A 21,372-nucleotide genomic window follows, 5' to 3' on the forward strand; every position below is an offset into this window, starting at 1 on the left:
TTATGAATTCCATCTAGTTCAGAGGCGGAGGAGACTTGCATCAATTAACAATTATTCAGTTCTTGGTATAAACTACCTATAGACACTAAGTGCACTCTATAGGTTAAAGGGTTACTGTGTGAATATGCGTAATCTGCATGTTCAACGTCAAGTAGATACACTATGGTGGTGGCGTACGTTAAGCACATGAGTGCAATCAAGACAGAATATCCTGTAATAATTTACCTAATATACGTTGGAATATCATCATGTATAATCAATGACAACACAAAATGGGTGTTGGATCACAAAGCAGTTAATGGAATTATGGCTCGATGGAATACCGAATTGATATGTTTGTTTCCAGGCTTATTTACCGGTTGCAAAATACGAGGCATAACATAGGCAAAAAATACGCTCTCGCTAGAAGGAGAAAGAAGTTATGTTTGTCTCCCTTCATTTTGCCTCATCAGTTGGGTCTTGCAATAAGTCAGCCAGATCTCGCTCTAGGTTGTTGTTCTGTCTGACTGACATATGCAGCTATGCTTCCCGCTTTGTCGGGAATAATAATACAGCCTTTTACGGTTATTCTTAACATAAAACTTGCTGGTTTAGCCTGTGGATCGGGGAACCAGCATGATAAATCAATTATTTACATAGTTTCTGAGTGGACTGTTCCTGCGACTCGTATTGTCAGACCAAATCATGTATGTGCTCGCTGCAAATGCAGGGATAGCACCAAGAAAGGAAAGCATTACATTTCCTCTTCAGGAAATGGGAAGTGTTTGTTTAAATACTTAAGTTACATTTAAATACTTAAGTTATGGCACAGATAACTGACAGCTTGGAGTTCGTTTCAAATGGGACTTTAACAAAAACTTAAGTTATAGGATCATTAACTGTGCCCAACGTGCTTTCCCATCTTATTTACTGCAGCAATAGGGACCCACTCTGGCGGGTTTCACCCTCTAATATCGAGTTATAAAGGATATTTTTCACACAAGTTCTCCCAGGACAAGCACAGGGCAGTATGGGATTTTGATGTAATGTGAACACTATTTTCACCAGGGAGCTCCAGCTACATCCTTAGTTGGCTCGGCTCTCATAAGGTAGTTATCCTCATGGCGCTGGTCTCAGCCAAACGGGTTCAGGCACTACATATTGTGACTGGATAGGATGGTTACATCTGCAAATGATATTATGTTTTAATGTTTGGTTAAGCAGAGTAGACATGAAATCTCAAACTAGTTTCATGGCATACCTCATGAACCTTCGGTTATGGTCACACATATATAACAATACATCAAGTTCACGAAGATCTTAGAGGCTCAGAACTAGCAATGTTGATAATTACAAAAAACCTTTAAAAGGGTATTGTGTTGGACCATCCCCAAGTGATTGAAACAGGGCTTGGCTCATACAAGAGTAGATACTCCACCAGGGCTGCTACAATATCAGCAGCAAGGGGTATGAACGTTCCGCTGGACCACATCCTGGCGACTGCAGGATGGGCGAACGAACTTCTAAAAATTTCATAATAACCTATGGCCAGACCAGGGGTATTTGCCAACTCTACTTAGGTTCAGTGGTTAGTTACTCATGAATGAGAGGAGTTACTATTATTTATTCATCATGAATGTTTCCCTCATCTGTCAATGAAGCAGCCGTGGTTGTGGAGTCTCGTTTCTCACGGCATGAAATCACAGAGCTTTGAAATCTTCAAGGAATCACTCGCGTGTCTCCGAAGTAAAATAGTAAGATTAAACGAGAACTTACCAGTTTGAAGTTTGATCTTTATTTTTTGAGGTGTTACGGTGAGCGATTACGTGCCCTCCGCTCCCGTCCCTCATAATTGCAAAGACCATCTGGTAGTTCTAGTCTTCTCTAAGTCTTACTATGTTACTTCGACTGCTGTTATCTGTGATTTCACACCGCTGCTTTGAAGATTGATAAGCATGCGGACTGGCTGGTCTTCTTCACGTAATCGCTCACTGTAACTCCTCATAAAATAAAGTTCAAACTTCAAACTGGTAAGTTCTCATTTGATCTTACTATTTTCCACTCCTAGGCATTATATTAACATTTCATTTGATGTCATAATTTTGATTTGATTTTATAAATTTATGCCACAGAATATGAATACTACTTAATAAAAGCAAGGTTACACATTCTTAAAAAGAAACATTTAATTTATCACATTTACCTAAACTGTTGCTGTACAGTAGTTGTCATATTCACTTCATCAGTCAATATTAAATTAGACTTTCATGCTACTGCGGCTGAAACAATGCTTCAAATGGAAACACATATTTTTGATCCAAATTTCACAAAATAAATGTTTACTGTTTATTTTATGGCTTAATTTATTTAACAGAGATAACTTAAATCATTGTGGTAAAATGACACAGTGTAATTGTTCTTTGAAGCGATGTGCCTTACTGTTTCCTATTTTTAGTTTATTCTGCCCTGGAGGAAGATCAGGATCACTGATTTATTATTTGTTGAAGCCAGGCTTTCCATTATCTGTGGTATGAACCCGTTATGAAATATATCACAGCAGGCTTTAAAATGTCTTCAAACAGAATATTTCACCTGATCAATTTGCTGCATGTCAATTCAATGACCTTAGGTTATTGAACAAGTTGACTCTCAGCAATTTTGCTCAGGAAGTGGATGGCACAGATGGTATCAGAGTTGAATATAGTCCTCATCATTGTCCACTCATAACAGGAAAATTGTAAAAAAAATACTGCAGATGCTGGAAATCGGAAATTTTAAAAAAAATGTTGGTTTGGGACCTTCATCAGAGGGGGATAAAAGGTCGGGGACCTGATATATTAACTGTTTCTGCATAGAATGGCCTGCTTTTATTCCAGCACCAATATCTTCCATGTCACTTGAGGAGTGTGAAACCTGATATTTTCTCTTTCCTATTGAAAGTCTCTCTTACCATCTGCAAGGATCTCAAATTGTTTACCTGGCTTTTATTCTTATTCACACATGAGACGAGGTCATCGCTGTGTACCCTGGCACTGATTGCCAATTCTCAACTGCCCTCTAAGGGCAATGTAAAGCTAGTCTTCTGATTTGTTGGAAGATAGTATAGGAAGATAATCGCCACTATGGCTCGGATGCATCTTCGCCAATGGTCACTGTGGAAGATTGGCCTTCTTGAAAGTGAATCCACGGAACACAACTGGCCAAGATGGAATCCACAGAACACAACTGGCCCTGCCTGCATCAAGGGGTATCAAGGGTATCGGCAGAAGGCAGAACAATGGGGTTAGGAGGGAGAGATAGATCAGCCATGATTGAATGACAGATATGATGGGCCGAATGGCCTAATTCTACTCCTATGACATGAATTTATGAACATGAATCCTCAGGATATGTGTGGATCAGTTGGCGGAGGTATTCACAAACATCTTTAACCCCTCACTACTCTGAGGACAGATCTGGACACTGCTGGTGGCACCTGCAAAGGCTTCCCTGCTTCAATAAGTACACTCTCATTCTGGTATGAAAGGATTGTAAGGTAGTGCCTAAATGACTACTGTCAAGTGGCTCTGACATCCACCATCCTAAAGGGCTTCAAAAGGCTGGTGGTGGTGCATATTAACTCCAGCCTCCTAGTCAGTCTAAATTCACTACAGTTTGTTTCTTGTCACAACAAGTCCACATCAACCACCATCTCCCAGGCCCTAAACCTACAGATGTCAGAGGTTATGAGGAGAAGGCAGGAGAATGGGGTTAGGATGGAGAAATAGATGTCATGAATGAATGGCAGAGTAGACTTGATGGGCCAAATAGCCTAATTCTACTCCCATCACTTACAACCCTATGAACTTATCTCGAGAACACTTAGACACCAAAGACACCTATGTTAGTATCCAATTTATCAACTATAGCTCCACGTTAAACACCGTAATCCCATCGAAATGCATCTCTAAATTTCAGGCGTTAGGAATTAAAACCCATGAGCCATTAGATCCCCAACTGTCTGATCTACAAAGCACAGTCAGTGAGGATAGATCGCATCAACTCCTCCACAATAATTCACAATACTGTTGCCCCGCAATAATGTTTTCTCAGTCCCCTACTATACTCCCTAAAAACTCAAAACTATGCAGCCAAATTCTGCTCTAACTCCATCAACAAATTTGCACTTGTCACCAGTCTTTGGATGGATGAGACAGAACACAGTTAATGCCCCTGTCCCACTTAGGAAACCTGAACGGAAACCTCTGGAGGCTTTGCGCCCCACCCAAGGTTTCCGTGCAGTTCCCGGAGGTTGCATGTGGTTGCTGGAGGTTGCAGGTAGTGGAAACAGGTAGGGAGACTGACAAAAAACCCCCGGGAACCTGCAGGAACCGTACGAAAACCTTGGATGGGGCACAAAGTCTCCAGAGGTTCCCGTTCAGGTTTCCTAAGTGGGATAGGGGCATAACGATTTACAGAACTTAGTAACATGGTATCAAGACAACTTCTCCCTCATTGTCAGGAAGATGAAGGACCTAGTTATTGGCTTCAGGAACTTTAGAAACATAGAAACATAGAAAATAGATGGAGGAGTAGGCCATTCGGCCCTTCAAGCCAGCACTGCCATTCAATATGATCATGGCTGATCATCCAAAATCAGTATCCCATTCTGGCTTTTCCCCATATCCCTTTATTCCCTTAGCCCTGGGAACAAAATCTAACCTTCTCTTGAAAACATGCAGTGAATTGGCCTCCACTGCCTTCTGTGGCAGAGAATTCCACAGATTCACAACTCTGTTTGTGAAAAAGTTTTACCTCATCTCAGTCCTAAATGGTGTACCTTATTCTTATCTGTGACCTCTGGTACTGGACTCCCCCAACATCGGGAACATTTTCCATGTATCTACCCTGTCCAATCCTCTAAGAATTTTATATGTGTCTATAAGATCCCCTCCCAACCTTCTAAATTCCATTGAATACTAGCCCTGTCGACCCATTCTTACATCATATGTCAGTCCCACATCCCAGGAATTAACCTGGTGGAGTACATGCTTTAATCAGAATCAATGAAGTGGAAATGGTTGAGAACTTCAAGTTTCTTGGCATTACCATTACAAATGACCTGAGATAGATCAATCACATTGAAGCAATAGCCAAGAATGTCCACCAACAGTTCCACTTCCTGAGGAGACTGAGTAAATTCAAAGTATTCAATTACTCCTGCAAATTTCTGCAGATATACCATAAAAAGCACACTGTCAGCTTGGTTTGTGAACAGCTCTGCGCAATGCAGGAAATTGCAGAAAGTTGTGAATGTAGCCAAGTCCATCACACAATCAGACTCCCCATCATTAACTCCATCTACACTTCATGCTTCTTTGGAAAAGCAGCCAGCATAATCAAAGACTTGTCTCGCCCCAGTCGTTCCTTCATTCCTCCTTTCCCAACTCCTACTTCTGAACTGATCTTCCAAAAGTTGGGGTACTGTCTGATTCACCTCTACCCCTTTGCAGACATAGGACTTTGTCTTTGGAACTAGTGCACTGTTGTGCTGATAATTATATTCTGCACCTTTTGCTCTATCTATTGTAATTAGGAATGACTTGATTGCATTTATGTATAGTATTACCTGATCTTGTTGGATGGCATGTAAGAGAAAGATTTTCACTGTATCCCAGTACACGTAACAATAATAAACCTAAACCTCAACCTTCTGTGCTGTTATATATTCATTTCCATGATCTTAAACAACGTGAAGATAGTCCCATATCAGGATAGTGTGTTACTTGGGAAGGAACCTGTGATGGAACTGATTTTTAAGTGATGGAGGATGTGTGTCTGGGAAAAGCTATCAGTGAAAACAAATAAAAGCTTACTCAGAACAGAACAAACAAATTGAACATAAGATTCCATGCTTCCCGTTACATTAAACCTTTTGGAAGAGAATTTTGATAGGAGAGTGTGAGAAAGAAGCATAAGAGAGTAATTTCATTTGTTGGCAGTGATGTGAAACAAACTGCTTCAGATTAGATGCTATGTGTACAACTCTCCGGGAATATTCTATAGATCCGTGAGACTTCTGAACTTGCTGTCCTGGGATATAATTCAAGTTGTCATCCTTTTCATGTTTCTTAATGCTGATGGTGTTATTAATCTATGAGAAAGGTGGTTCTGTCAAAAGTGGTAGATGTACATTGCCAGAAGTTAGAATGGCAATTAAAAAGCTGCATCAGGAAGGGAAGGGTTGGGGCTGGAGTTGCAGTGTGGAAACTCACCTCGGGTTGAAATCATCCTGAAACTGGAGTCAAGTAGTTTGTTTTCAGGTCTCATTTAGATATTGCAAATTAGCTACATGTTTAACTTAGTTTAGCTTACTTTATTACTGTCCTGTATACAGTGAAAAGCTTTTTGTTGCATACTATCCAGTCAAAGAAAAGACTATACATGATTACAAGCAAGTTGTCCACCATGGACAGATAAAGGAGGTCAACATTTAGTGCAAGACAAAGTCCAATTAAAGATAGTTCAAAAGGCTCCAAGGTAGACTGGAGGTCAAGACTGCACTAGCTGGTGAGAGGCTGGTTCAATTGCCTGGGAGCAGCTGGGAAGAAACTGTACCTGAATCTGGAGGTATACATTTTAAAACTTCTGTGCCTGATGGGAGAGGGGAGAAGAGAAAATGGCCAGGGTGAGAAACTGGTCCTTGATTATGCCTGTGGCCTTGTTGAGGCAGCGTGAAGTGTACTTGGGGTGATGGAAAGGAGGTTGGTTTGTGTGATGGTCTAGGCTATATCCATAACTCTCTGCACTGTCTTGTGGTGTTGGTTGGAGCTGTTCCCAATCGATGCTGTGATGCATCCCAATAAAATACTTTCTATGGTGCATTTGTAGAAATTGGTGTGGGCTGTTAGGGCGTGCCAAACTTCCATAGCCTTTCAAGGAAGTAGGATCATTGGTGGGCTTTCCTAGTCATTGCTTTGATGTGGCTGGTCCTGGACAAATTGCTGATGATAGTTATTCCTGAGGATGTTTTCGACAATCTGTACTTCAGTGTCATCAATGTTCACAAGTTCACAAGTCATAGAAATAGAAATTAGGCCATTCGGCCCATCGAGTCTACTCCGCTATTTAACCATGGCTGATCTCCTAATCCCATTTTCCTGCCATCTCCCCATAACCCTTGACAGCTGTTCTAATCAAGAATTTGTTTATCTCTGCCTTAAAAATATTCACTGTCTTGGTCTCCACAGCCCTCTGTGGGAATGAGTTCCACAGATTAACTGACCTCTGAATAAAGAAGTTCTTCCTCACCTCCTTTATAAAAAAGTGTTCTTTAATTCTGAGGCTATGACCTCTGGTCCTAGACTTTTCCACCAGTGGAAACACCCTTTCCACATTCACTCTATCTATCCCTTTCATTGTAATTTTCAATGCCCCCCCTTTCAACCTTCTGAACTCCAGCGAGTAGAGGCCCAGGGCTGTCAAATGCTTATCATATGCTAAACCACTCATGCCTGGAATCATTCTTGTAAACCTCCTCTGTATCCTCTCCAGAGCCAGCACATGCTTTCTCAGATATGCTCACAGTACTCCAAGTGGGGACTGACCAGCACCTTATAGAGCCTCAGCATTACATCCCTGTAATCAATGTATCCTGGGGTAGGTGCACTGATTCACTTCCTTAAATCCAATAAGCTGACCAGCAGGCTGATTGTAAGATTATTACTGGGGAATAGAGGGTGGGAAGAAGAATTGCATTCTGGGTGGAGGGAAGACCATTGACAAAAGATTTGAATGGAGGATTCACGTCTCAAGGATTCTAATAGGTTCACGAGCATTAACTGAACGTTATTTCATCCCATGCAATTAACAGCTGCCTCAATTCTTTTGTGAGTGGCCTTACTTAAGGACTGTGGTTTTCATGACTGAACATATGAAGAAATGGATGACAAATGTGCAAAAAACACAATTTATATTTCCGAAAGGCCGTTTTGTTCAATCTTGTACCTAGGTCAAAATTAAATAACTGTCCACTATTTGGCAGGTTCTAGACCAGACATATATTGCACCTTTACCACACCCCAGGCAGGGCTTCAAAGCCATCAAATATCTTGTAGATAGGAAGGTCTATGAATTTTAATTTTAAATATGTGTCAGGATTTAGAAGGAAAATTCGCAATTCTCCATAAGGATGGCAGGCAGAAATGAAGAAATATGCCAAATAGAAGAATTTAGAGCTAGAATATGATGTCTCTACTGAGCAAAGAAAGGTATTGGTACCTTGGTGTTGTCCATTAGAATTCCCGGAACAAATTACCTTTCAGAACCTAGCAATGAAAGAAGATCAAATTTATGGAACATGTCCATTTGGAATTATTAAGCAGTTAATCAATATATACCCACATTAAAGTCATTATTTGGATATGATTGCTTCGGACCTCTCATTTGCACATGAAGCATCCTGACCCAAAACATCACCTATCCAGAGATGCTGCCTGACCCGCTCAGTTTCTCCAGCGTTTTGAGTCTTCAGCCTTTGGTTTAAACCAGCATCTGCAGTTCCTTCTTACAAATGCTGCCTGACCCACTGAGTTACTCAAACATGCCCTTCAGCACCCAATGTCTGTGCTAAATATGACGAATGTTAAAATGTTTCTATGTGAGGTGAGGTGTAAGGTGTTGCATTTTGGGATGTCTAACAAGGCACATGACCTACATAGTGAATAGTAGGCCTCTGGGGAGTGTTGTAGAGCAGACGGATCTAGGAGTGTAGGTGCATGGTTTCTTGAAGGCTGAGTCACAGACAGGTAAGGTGGTGAAAAAGGCTTTTGGCACATTGGCCTTCATAGTCAGCATATTGAGGATAGAAGTTGGGAGGCCTTGTTGCAGTCGTGAGAGTTGGTGAGACTGCATGTGTTCAGTTCTCGGCACCATGTTATAGGAAAGATATTGTCAAGCTTGAAATGGTTCAGAGAAGATTTACGAGGATGTTGCCAGTACTAGAGGGTGTGAGCTATAGGGAGAGGTTGAGTAGGCTGAGTCTCTATTCCTTGGAGTGCAAGAGGATGAGGGGTGATTTTATAGAGGTGTATAAATTCATGAGATGAATAAATCGCATAGATGCACAGAATCTCTTGCCCAGAGTAGGGGAATTGAGGATCAGAGGACATAGGTGAAGGGGAAAAGATTTAATAGGTAACTTTTTTAAACAAAGGATGGTGGATGTATGGAACAAGCTGCCAGAGGAGGTAGTTGAGGCTGCGACCATCCTAATATTTAAGAAACAGTTAGACAGGTACATGGATAGGACAGGTTTTTAGAGATATGGACCAAGTGCAGGCAGATGGGACTAGTGTAGCTGGGACATGTTAGCCAGAGTGGGTAAATTGGGCTGAAGGGCCTGTTTCCACACTGTATCTCTCTATGACTATGTCTCTATGACCAATGCCCGAATCCTATAGCTCAAAAAATATTTTGTTGGAAGTGTATAATGATTACAAAATTGCAAGCACAAGGGGGCATTTGAATGTCCAATGGCATTAGGACCAACAATATATACTTAATTAATGGGATCAAAACATTAAGAAAGATAAGAGATAAACTATTGAGAGAACAGAGATATGGAAAAAGTTGGTGAAAGAAGCTTAGAAAGATGAGGACATCCTTAATGGCAAATGAATTCGTACAGGAACCTAATATATTTTTCTTTCAGAATCACTAATTATTAAGGTGTTAAAAGCAAAGTTCTTGCTTTACGTTGTGAATTGAATAAACAATCTGCAAATCTATTGAGTTCTTAAAACTTAGCAGGTGAAGAGCTCTGTCATTTACGTGATGTACTTGAGGGAGTACTGTAAATCTGCCAGCAGTTTCAGAAGATTAGTAACTCAAAGCATACCTCTTATTCTCTTTCATGTACTAGCTGATGTGTGCATTAGTAATGGCGTGTGTTGTTAAACCACTGTGGAAATGCATGACAAATAGATTTAGACCTGGAAATTATTTTTCCTTTGTAGTGATGCTGGTTTAAGAGATCTGTGCCAACGTGGATTTAGTCCATAGGGAACTGATGTTCGAATGCACGCTGCGTATAATGTATCATACATTAAGTGAGAGGAGCAAGGAACAAGCGGTGGGCTTTAATGTGAATGAAACATTATGGGTAGGTTTTGCTGGTCTTGCTGATTTTAATTGCAGAACCCTTTGTACCATTATCAAACATCTTTTCAGCCAACCATATAGAGGAAGGGAGATTAATTGGACTGGCATGGCCTGGGAGGATTTCATGTTCCATGACAGACTTCAAGAGTGTGAAGAGTAGTGATCATATTGTGAGCATGGGGCGTGCTCACTGAAATGCTTGGAGACAGAGAGAAAGACTCACATCTTCCTAGTCCACAAGCGCTATAACAAAATTACTTTCTGTTCCATCTAGCTTGACAAACTTCTTGGGGCCTCCGCTGTCCTGGGAAATTCTTCCAGTTTGTAGTAAAACTGGAATAGAGAAAACAATCTAAACCATGCAGTCTGATTTATACCACAGACGGACACAGCATGCTGGAGTAACTCAACGGGTCAGGTAGCATCTCTGGAGAAAATGGATAGGTATCGTTTCGGGATGGAACCCTTCTTCAGATGACTCTAGGCAGGGTGGGAGGGGAAAGGAAGCATAGAAAGACCAGGACAGATTACGGGTGGCAACAGATGACCCTGTGCAGGATGTTCCCTGATAGACCAATTGTTGGCTAGGGATAGTGTGATCCCAAGAGAGTTAGTAGCAGGCCCCCCTCGGTCATGACTGACCATGAGTGATGCATCCTAGTTTGCAGGTGATGTGTGGTCGAATGCAAGCCTGGGCGATGTCATATGGAGGACAAGCTGTTGCCCATGCAGCACGTCCCCCCTCTACACGTCGCTGATCGATCCAAATGAACAGCAGGGCCGTTACAGTTTGGCACCAGCGCCGTCGTAGGAGCTGCCAGAGCGAGGTTGTAGACAATGACAAACTGCCTTAGGGGCTACGGCTACGGATTTTCTTGAGGTTTACTCCAGGAGCCTTTTCCATGACTGGATATGGCCACCAGTGGAGGTGTTAAATCTAGGTAAATCCTAGATCGACTGCCTTCCCAGGCTGCCGAGCCCCATCTGCCCGAGACTCAAGGGGGCGGGAGCGTCTACCTTCCCGTGCAGGTCTATAGCACCTGCCCACTGCCCAAAAGTGAAATATCCCAAGAGGGATACATCGTTGTGATCCATGCAACTGGTTAACTGACTTTTAATGGAGGAAAGGTAGCAAGGGGGAAAAAACAGGCAGGGTGTATGTAAACAAAATATGAGGCGCTGTTCCTCCAATTTGCGTGTGACCACTCTGGCAATGGAGGAGGCCCAGGACAGAAAGGTCAGTATGGGAATGAGGAGGGGTTAAAATGATCAATGATCTTTCAACTGAACTAAAAAGTTAAAAACCGGGAGCTTTGCTGCATGCAGAGTGGAAGAAGTTCCATGCCAGAGCAATTACTAACTCAAAACATGAGATTGGGTAGAGTTTTCACAAATGGTGCTATTCAAGGATATGTGCAAAGACAGGTACAGAAAGATAAGTCACAGATCTACCACAATCCATTAAACGATGGAACAGGTTTGTGAGGTGAAATAGCCAACTCATGTATATATACTTTATAATTCAGTTGAAAGGTCGTTGACCTGAAAGGTTAATGCTATTTTCCTCTCTACTGTGTCTCTGTGCCTGCTTAGTTCCGACAACTTTTGCTTGCATTTAATTATGAATCATAGCTTGCCGCTTTCAAAAAACTGATCACACATTAATTTAGTTCCTGTTATCAGCACTGAATCCCACAGGTGGCGCCCTAACACTGTTGTTTGATTTTGAGTTAATTTAATATTGCAAGAAAATCACTGGATCGTATTGAAGCATTGCGCAGTTCATTTTTTAAATAGCAAGCCTCGCAGGCAATCAGCATAAATTATACAAACAAAGCCTCTATCTTTTCTCATAAAGGGACACTGGAGTCTCACCAACAGTCAGGTGGAAAATCCCACAAAATTTCATAGTTGTTAAATAAATTCCTTGCTGCCCATTGAAGCTGAGGCTGGTTTAGGTTTCCTTTCATTCTCTTGCTAATGCAGTTGCAATACTTATTCACCTATAAAGTAACACAGATAGATAATTGACATGGGTGGCATGTGTCTTTCATATATACAAGTACAAAGCATTACATTTAAGGGAATAAAAATAAAAATAACGCAGTGCAGAAAATCTGAGATTAAAATGGAAATAGACAATCTGTGGAAAGAGAAACGTTGATGTTTCAAGTCAGATGCCCTTTAGCAGAACAGATAAAGAGAGAAATAAGACGGTGAAGGTAGCAGGGATGGAGTCAGGCAAGCAGTGGGTAGAACAAAGTGAAAGTCTGTGATAGGGTGAAGACTAAGGGGAGTTTATTGATGGCAGTGCTGATTCAAACCTGGGAGGGAAGGTCTGTTGGTTTTCTAGCTTGTTGGTTTTCTCAAGAGTTAAGAGTCAAGAGTCAAGAGAGTTTATTGTCATGTGTCCCAGATAAGACACTTAAATTCTTGCTTGCTGCAGCACGACAAAATATTTTAGGCATAAATACAGATCAGATCAAAGTGACCATATACCATAGAATATATATATATATATATATATATATATATATACAGACATACACAGATAAAGTGCAATAGGCTGTTATATTTCGTAGTTTGTTTGAAGTTGTGTGTAATAGTCTGATGGCTGTGGGGAAGAAGCTGTTCCTGAACCTGGATGTTGCAGATTTCAAGCTCCTGTACCTTCTACCTGATGGCAGCAGAGAGATGAGTGTGTGGCCAGGATGGTGTGGGTCCTTGATGATGCTGGCAGCCTTTTTGAGGCAGCGCCTGCGATAGATCCCCTCAATGGTGGGGAGGTCAGAGCCAATGATGGACTGGGCAGTTTTTACAACTTTTTGCAGCCTTTTCCGCTCCTGGACGCTCAGGTTGCCGAATCAAGCCATGATGCAACCGGTCAGCATGCTCTCTACTGTGCAAACAACCAGTCCACATGCTCTCAAACTGACAGAGTGAGGCCAAACGCAAATTGGAAGAACAGCATCTCACATTTCGCTTGGGCAGCTTACAACCCAGCGGTATAACTATTGATTTGTCTAACCAATAAATTGGTTTGTCCCATACGGAACTTGCTTTCCTTCTCTCTCTGTCCTCCCCCACCCTAGTTCTCTGACTAGTTTCACTGACCTGATTAATGTTACTGTTGTCACCTTCCCCTCAGCCAGCAATGAACCATTGTACATTTCCTTGAACATTGTCTGCTTTGATCTGCCTTTTCACACCCTATTTTCCTTTAGCACCCTTCCATATATCTAGTTTCCTTCACCCCTGACTCTCAGTCTGAAGAAGGGTCTCGACCCAAAAAGTCACCCATTCTGTCTCTCCAGAAGTGCCATCAATCTTCCAAGTTATTCACTGGTGGATTTCTTGGAGTTAGAATTAGGGGCAAGCCATAAAATATGTGGACGAGTGAAGTTGGCTTTGAATGGTGATCATGAGCTTCCAATTACCTTTATCATCATACACCCATTGTGATTTCCCTTTCTTTGGTGTCCAATAGAGTTCAATGTAAGCTTGGGAAGCTTCTCTTCCAACCATGCTCATCACATCTCTGTGAACTCAACAATGAATTCAACAATTTCAGATATCAGTCTTTCCAGACTATGTCAGGACCACCTCGTTTTGATGAAAGATCTTGAAGCTGTAATATTATTTCACTTTAAATATCATAGTTTCAGCATTTTGTTTTCCATTTCCCTCTGTCCTCATTAACCTCTTTAGTCAGAGCAGTTGTAACTAACAAATGATCTCTACCTTCCCAAAGCCATTGCCATCAGCATTATTCAGTCCCACTTGGTATACACACTTCCACAAACTTTCTCTCTCTTCTTTCCATCTCTCACCCTTCTCTTTTATCACGTTATCTATTGCAGCGGGCTGTGAAGAAGGTTACCTCAGATTACAACATGATCTTGATGCCAGGGCCAAGGGGCTGAGGAATGGCAGATGGAGTTTAATTTAGATAAATGTGAGGTACTGTACTTTGGTAAGACAAATGAGGGAAGAATTTACATGGTAAAATGATAGGGCCCTGGAGAGTGATATAGAACAGAGAGACTAGGGTGCCATGTAGGGTTGCCAACTGTCCCGTATTAGCTGGGACATCCCGTATATTGGAATATATTGGTTTGTCCCATACGGAACTGCCCTTGTCCTGTATTTGATTGCTACTGCTCGGGTCGAGAGGATTGTTGGGTCAGAGTGCTGCGTCCTGCCCCGCCTCACCCGTAGTGCAACCCATGGAGTACAGCAGCAGTGCCTCGCCCGTGGCCCCATTGGTCGGCAGCCCGGCCAGCTGTCAACCTTCAGACATTCGCTTTCCGCCAACACCACCACCCCTCCTTCTCATGGCCAATCATCGGTTCATGAGTTGGATGGGGTGCCGGACTTTGCGTGTGATGTTGCATAGCCTGGGCCAAAACTCCTCAGCAGGCACACCGGCTGGGCTTTGTGTGCAGTCCAGCAACCGGGCCAACTCATCTTTTACCCAGCAACGGCCAAGTCGATCAACGAATTGATGTTGGGAATTTGTCCCTTGTTTTAGCCTTTTATCCTTTATTTGGGAGTGAGAAAGTAGGCAACCCATGTTATAGCTTTACAAATCATTTGCAAGGCCTCATTTGGAGCAAAGATACTAGATAGACCACTCCTGAAAAATTCAATGGACTGACGTGTAGTACGCAACGGAGCGTAACGTGCGCCATTTCTGTAAACCCGACCCTATCTTTGTCCCAACCCGACTTCAATTATGCGTTCAGTTAAAACGGCACATACCTTGTACAGGGAGGAACTGCAGATGGCTGGTTTAAACCATAGACAGACACAAAAGGCTGGAGTAAATCAGCGATCAGGCAACATCTCTGGAGAAAAGGAATAGGTGATATTTCGGGTCAACTTTTTCGATAGCTGCCATGACCCGTTTGATGTAATTCTTCGCTCTGCTCCTGGTCTCGGCCTGCAGCGATCTGCCGGATATGCTGTGTGTGTGTTTTTTTGGCGGAGTCTGAGGGGAGAAGCGCCGGCACCAAGAGCGAGCGAACGCGCAGACAGACAGATGAGAGCAAAGACCCATGACCTACTACGGCTTTTTAGTCGAGTGGACTAACTTTCTCCGCTCTGGTATCTTTGATTTGGAGTAGTGTTCACAGTTCTGGCCACCCTGCTATAAGAAAGATGCAATTAAACTTGAAAGGAAGGAAAATAAAGATTAACGAGGATGTTGCTGTGTTTGTAGGAGTTGAGATATAAAGAGAGGTTGTATATGCTGGACTTTCCCCCAGGAATGTAGGAGGCAGAGGGGTGACCTGATTGATGTTTATACAAACATGAAGGTCATAGATAAATTGAATAGCAACAGTCAAGTTTAATATCAGTTCAACTTTAAAAACATTGAGGTGAGGCTTTATTTCAAGAGTAACATATGTAAAATTAGTACAAAACGTTTTTCAAAACTATGAAATCACAGATTTAAGGTGAGGGGATAACTTTTAAAAAGACCTGAAAGAAAACGTTTTCACACAGTGGATTGAATGAGTATATGGAATGAGCTGCCAGGGGAAGTGATGGAGCCGGTACAATTACAACATTTAAAAGACCCATAGACAAGTACATGGGTAGTAATGGTTTGGAAAGATATAGGCCATGTGCGAACAAGTGGAATTAGCTCGGTCGAGCAACATGGCCGGCATGGATGAGTGGGGCTGAAGGGATAGTTTCTCTAACTTGAATTAAATTAGCTTGACAATCTCCAATGAGTTTCAATTAAACATAGAAACATAGAAAATAGATGCAGGAGTAGGTCATTTGGCCCTTCAAGCCAGCGCCACCATTCAATATGATCAGGGCTGATCATCCAAAATCAGTGCCCCGTTCCTGCTTTCTCCCCATATCCCTTGATTTCATGACTAGCTAATTAATATTAGTTGCTGTTTTTCATATTTGCTCACTTTCATCTTTCATTTGTTGAACCAGCTGGCTATCGATTTGCCCTCCCGTGCTGTAATTAAAGCAAGGAAGAACATGGAAAATGGCAATTAATTGTGTTTATTATCAGACTTGTCAAAATACTACATTTGCTAAAAGTGACTATACCATTATGAATTCTTGCTAGATATGCAAGTATTTATTTCCCTGGAGCATAGGAGGCAGAGGGAATGCTTTATTCATATTTATAAAATCATGAGGGGCATAGCTAACATGAATAGCTCTAGTCTCTTCCCCAGCGTATGGAATCTAATATGAAATCCATTTTGTTCACAATGCAATCCATATATATGCAAAATATATATGGATTGCATTTTGTTCACAATGCAATCCATATATATTTTGCATTGTCAGTATCGGAAGGACCTCTGACCTGGATTCACACTTCTCGCCCTCTTTGCAATATTGTCAGACCAAGTTTAATATCAGTTTAACTCTAAAAACATTGAGGTGAGGCTTTATTTCACGAATAACATATGTAAAATTAGTCTTGGCTATAGCAGTAAATTTGAACAATTGAAAATTAGCAGACTGTTTAAACTCAAAATAATTTTCTATTTCACTATTTGATTGGGCCCAAGATCAATCTAACCCAGTGGTTCTTAACCTGGGGGTCGTTTGGGGGCTTTGCCGGGGGTCATGAAGGGGATACAAATAACATATCAATTTGTTGAGCCCATGTTTAGGAACCTAACAAAGGTACATACCACATACAATATTTTGTTCACGTATGCGCGTACTGGTGCCAAAATGATTAAGAACCACTGATCTAACCTCAGCACCTTTAGGTGAATGCATTACTTACTTTTAATTGTAATGGAGTGTGAGTAAGGTTGGTGGTGTTTGAGCATAGAGCAAGTCTTTAAGGCTGGAGCACAAGACATCAAGCCAAATTTGTATTTTGGGCATCTCTTTTAATGCTTTCTAATTCTATAATTGCTGATGGTTAGTGTTGGCAAAAATAATGCTGTGACGTCAGTCACACTGCATTAGAACAGAAGTACAGTCAATTACAATAATATTGTATTAACATAGTCCTTCCAAAAAACCACAAACAGATTGCAGCCAATGAAATAATTTTGAAGCTTAATATTTTTTTACCAAGTAGGAAATATGATGCCAATTTGCCCATTGCAAGTTTAAAAAAACTAGAAGTATGATAATGTCTAGGTGATTATTGACTGAAGAATAAATATTAGCCAGGATATTTTGAAGTAATACATAAAAGTCAAAAACATATTTTCTTATTATTTTACTTGTAATAAAATAGATTTACATGTCATGCCAACGCGATTTAAAAATCCAAAACTCCTAGTAGACTTCTAGGACAATATTATTTCACTGTTGCCACTTCAGTTCATATTATTCATTTTTTTATTGTGAAAGTGTATGGCTGCTAGTATTTGCATTTCAGGTGTGACTTTGGGAGGAAGTCCCTACTTGGTCATAGATACTAAACATGCAGCACTCTTCACACTGTTGTTTCAAGCATGGACATTGCAATAATAGCATAAGGGTAGATAGTCCTTTCATGGAGTTGGAGCAACTAGACAAGCTGGTGCAGAACATTTTATGCAGCAGGCATTGTCTTTGGATACAGTCCGTTGTTCCTGGTGGGAGATTTTAGGAGTAATATTTCTTATTGCAGTCTATATATAGCTGTATTTGAAGAAGTCTGTCATGCAGAAAAAAAATGAATGTATTGCTCTTCCTACTCCTGTTTCTAAGGCCCAGAATCCACCAGCATCAGAAATAAAGGTACAGAGAAAATCCTCACTGGAAGTCAGTTTTGGATGCAGAATAGAATGAGTGAAGCTACAGAGTACAATGGTCAGCCTTATTCATAACGCTGTTTGTTAACCCTCATAAAAAATAATTGTTTCATTGGAAATGTTTTTGAAGAAGGGTCTCGACCCAAAATGCCACCTATCCATCTTTTCCTGAGATACTGCCTGACCTACTGTGTTTCTCTAGCACTTTGTGTCCTTTGGTGTTGAGACCATGAGGTTATTTAGACTTTACTTTGGTTTACTTTACTTTACAGATACAGTTTAGAGGCACACCCTTCCGCCCACTGAGTCGGCACCGACCAATGAACACCTTCTATACTAGTACTGTCCTACACACTAGGGATAATTTATAATTTACAGAAGTCAATTAACTTACAAACCTATATGTCTTTGGAGTGTGGAAGAAAACCAGAGCACCAGGAGAAAACCCAGAAAACTCCAGGTGCTCCAGTTCCCTCCCACACTCCAAAGATATACAGGTTTGTAAGTTAATTGGCTTTTGTAAATTGTCCCTCAGGTCACAGGGAGAATGTTCAAAATCTGTGCAGATAGCTCCCATAGCCAGGATTGAACCTGGGATTTGCATTTCATTCAAGAAAATAACAGAACTTGGTTAAATGTCTCTTCGGAAAGTCAATCCCGCAAGACTGTCTTCAATCATCATTACAGGTTTTGCAGTGGAACTCGAAACCAGAAAAGTTTGACAGAGAATAATGTAACCAACTGGCACAATATAGAACGAAAGATGTGGCAGATTTGGAATTGGGCAAGTAAATAGGACCATTTGAGTTACAGGGAGATATGTGGGAGAAGTGTGGGTGAATGTGATTAAAGGAGTTGACCAGAGAATCAGCAGAAACTTGATAGACTTACCTCCTAGAAAATGTGAGAAATTTGTCATTGCAACTACTCTACTACTCTAGATAAAGAAGTAAAATCCAATCAACATTATGAGATTGTATTTAGGCTGGTGGTAAGGAAGAACCAATATTGAACTAACTCTTTGGCTAAGATCAACCATCTCAATCATCATATAAGTTCACAGCCAAAGATAATCCAAATGATTCATTTCCACAACATATGATATGCTTAACAGTTCAGCCACTGGGGAACCTGATTGGCAGCTCCTCTTCACAGATTTTCTTGAACAAGTATTTTTACTTATCCTAAAGGAATATTTATGCAAGAATCTGGTAGCCTGCGGAAATCCTGCCAATCCCCATCCACAGACTATTAGCATGTCTTGCATCCATTGCCAGCATGAATAAAGTCCCCCATGAGGAGCTCTCAGTCACCAAATGCAAGATCAGGAGGTACTTGTCTGGGTAATAGGGAGTGATCTGCACACATTTTCTCATTGGAGCCAGTCTGGCTTCTGTTTGCCGGTGAGCTATTACAAGAGATTCAACAGGTGAAGCTGAACAGAATGTAATACATAAGACACAAAGTGCTGGAATAACTCAGCGGGTCAGGCAGCATCTCTGGAGAACATGCATAGGTGACATTTCGGGTTGGGACCTGTAGACGGAAGGCAGGACTGTGGACAATGCAGATCCTTTAGTTTGGTGGAAGGTCACATAAGCTAGCAACTGTAAAGTGAGGAAGATTTTATCCTTTCTGATTCACTTTCACTTTTGCAGCTGTCATTTTCCATTGACAAGTTCACATTTGAGAAATAGCACTTCCACCCTTATCCCAAAATAACTAAACCCATTCCTTCAAAGTGTTTTTAACACTTCCACTGAAAAATTGATTTTGATAATAGCAATGGGTCCCCTGGGGTAATTGAACCACAGCTTATATTTTTGCATGACACTGACATATAGTACTTTTTCCATAAATATAGCATCAGCTTTTATTTATTCTCTATCATCACATTCCATTAATGTTTTCCTCTTCCCAAGAGAAACAAAAGGTGAAATATACTTCAGATTAGATCTATGCTTTAATTCCCAATTCAATTTACACTTCTTTTGTCTGCAGTTAACAGGATTAAACTCTAAAAAAATGAATCATCAGCATTATAAACCATTAACACTGGGGAGACACAATGAACTGCAGATATTGGTATCTTGAGCAAAACATAAAGTGCTGTAGGAACTCAGCAGATCAGACAGTATTTGCGGAAAAAAAGGCCAGTCAATGTCCCAGGTTTGGGCTCTTCTTCAGACTGATCAGGCAACATTCTACAGATGTGGATACAAGGAACTGCAGATGCTGGTTTACAAGAAATGACACAAAGTGATGGAGTAACTCAGCGGGTCAGGCAACATCTCTAGTGAGCATGGATATGTGACATTTAGGGTTGGGATCCTAAACCTGTAAAGCCCCAACCCAAAATGTTACCTATCCATGCTCTCCAGGGATGCTGCCTGACCCTCTGAGTTACTCCAGCACTTTCTGTCTGCAGATGTAGCCTGACTTGCTGAGTTCCTCCAGCACTTTGTGGACTTAGGATTCAGCCAGCACTGATGTGAAAGGAGCCAGCTGCCAAGATTCCAATTTACGTGTCTTTTCTCTAGTGATGCAGCTCTATTAATTTAGAAACGGAGTACTAGTGAATGTCAGCCATAGAAGTTACAGATGAATTGTGTAGAAATGCCTGCAGATTTTCCAGGTATCGCAATGGAAAAAAAAATTTAGGGTTCAGGAAGGCCACATCATCACGCAAGACCTCACATCTTCGACGGCAGCACCCCTACGCATTCACCAGCAAACCACGATGAACTGAAGCTGGTGAAAGCTTGAAGGCCGTACAACCAGGACAAAGGTCTTTTTCAGGCCACAGCCCAGAAAGGCCTTCCTGGAAGATGCACCAACCTCGTACTCGAGCTCCTCTAACTCCCAGGAGCAGATGTAAAATCATGCACACATGCACACATGTTTGTGCCAGAGGATAACACTAGATTAGTTTATACTGCACACAGGAATGGTTGGAGTTGCCTTTCAAGACACGTGCCCTCCGCTTCCAGCCCTCTATCATAAAGTTCAACTGGTATTATGGTTCTCTTATCTTACTATGTTCAGTTCAACAACTGTTATCTGTGATTTCACACCGCTGCTTTGAAGATTGACATGCATGCGTACTGGACGGGGTCTTCACGTAATCCCTCAACATTACTCCTCATAAAATAAAGATCAAACTTCAAACTGGTAAGTTCTTGTTTAATCTTACTATTAAACACTGCAACCTCCAAATAAGCTCTGAACTACATCTGGGGTCATTGGTTTTGTCTGTTTACACTATTATTGTTTGTATATGTATATGTATATGTAGAGATATGTAGAGATAGAGATAGAGACAGAGACAGACTGAATCTTTTTCATATATTATATTGTTTAGAGTACTATGTTGACATATTCTGTTGTGCTGCTGTTCCTGAAGGTCACAAGGGGGTGTAAATGAAGCTGCTGGTTTAACTGCCAGCAGCACAGTACTTACTGCCTTACTGCCGTCCGCTCTTCGCATCCCGCAGTCTACGGAACGGGTTCT

The sequence above is a fragment of the Leucoraja erinacea genome, chromosome 4, assembly GCF_028641065.1.
Source record: "Leucoraja erinacea ecotype New England chromosome 4, Leri_hhj_1, whole genome shotgun sequence".
Classification (NCBI taxonomy): Eukaryota; Metazoa; Chordata; class Chondrichthyes; order Rajiformes; family Rajidae; genus Leucoraja; species Leucoraja erinaceus.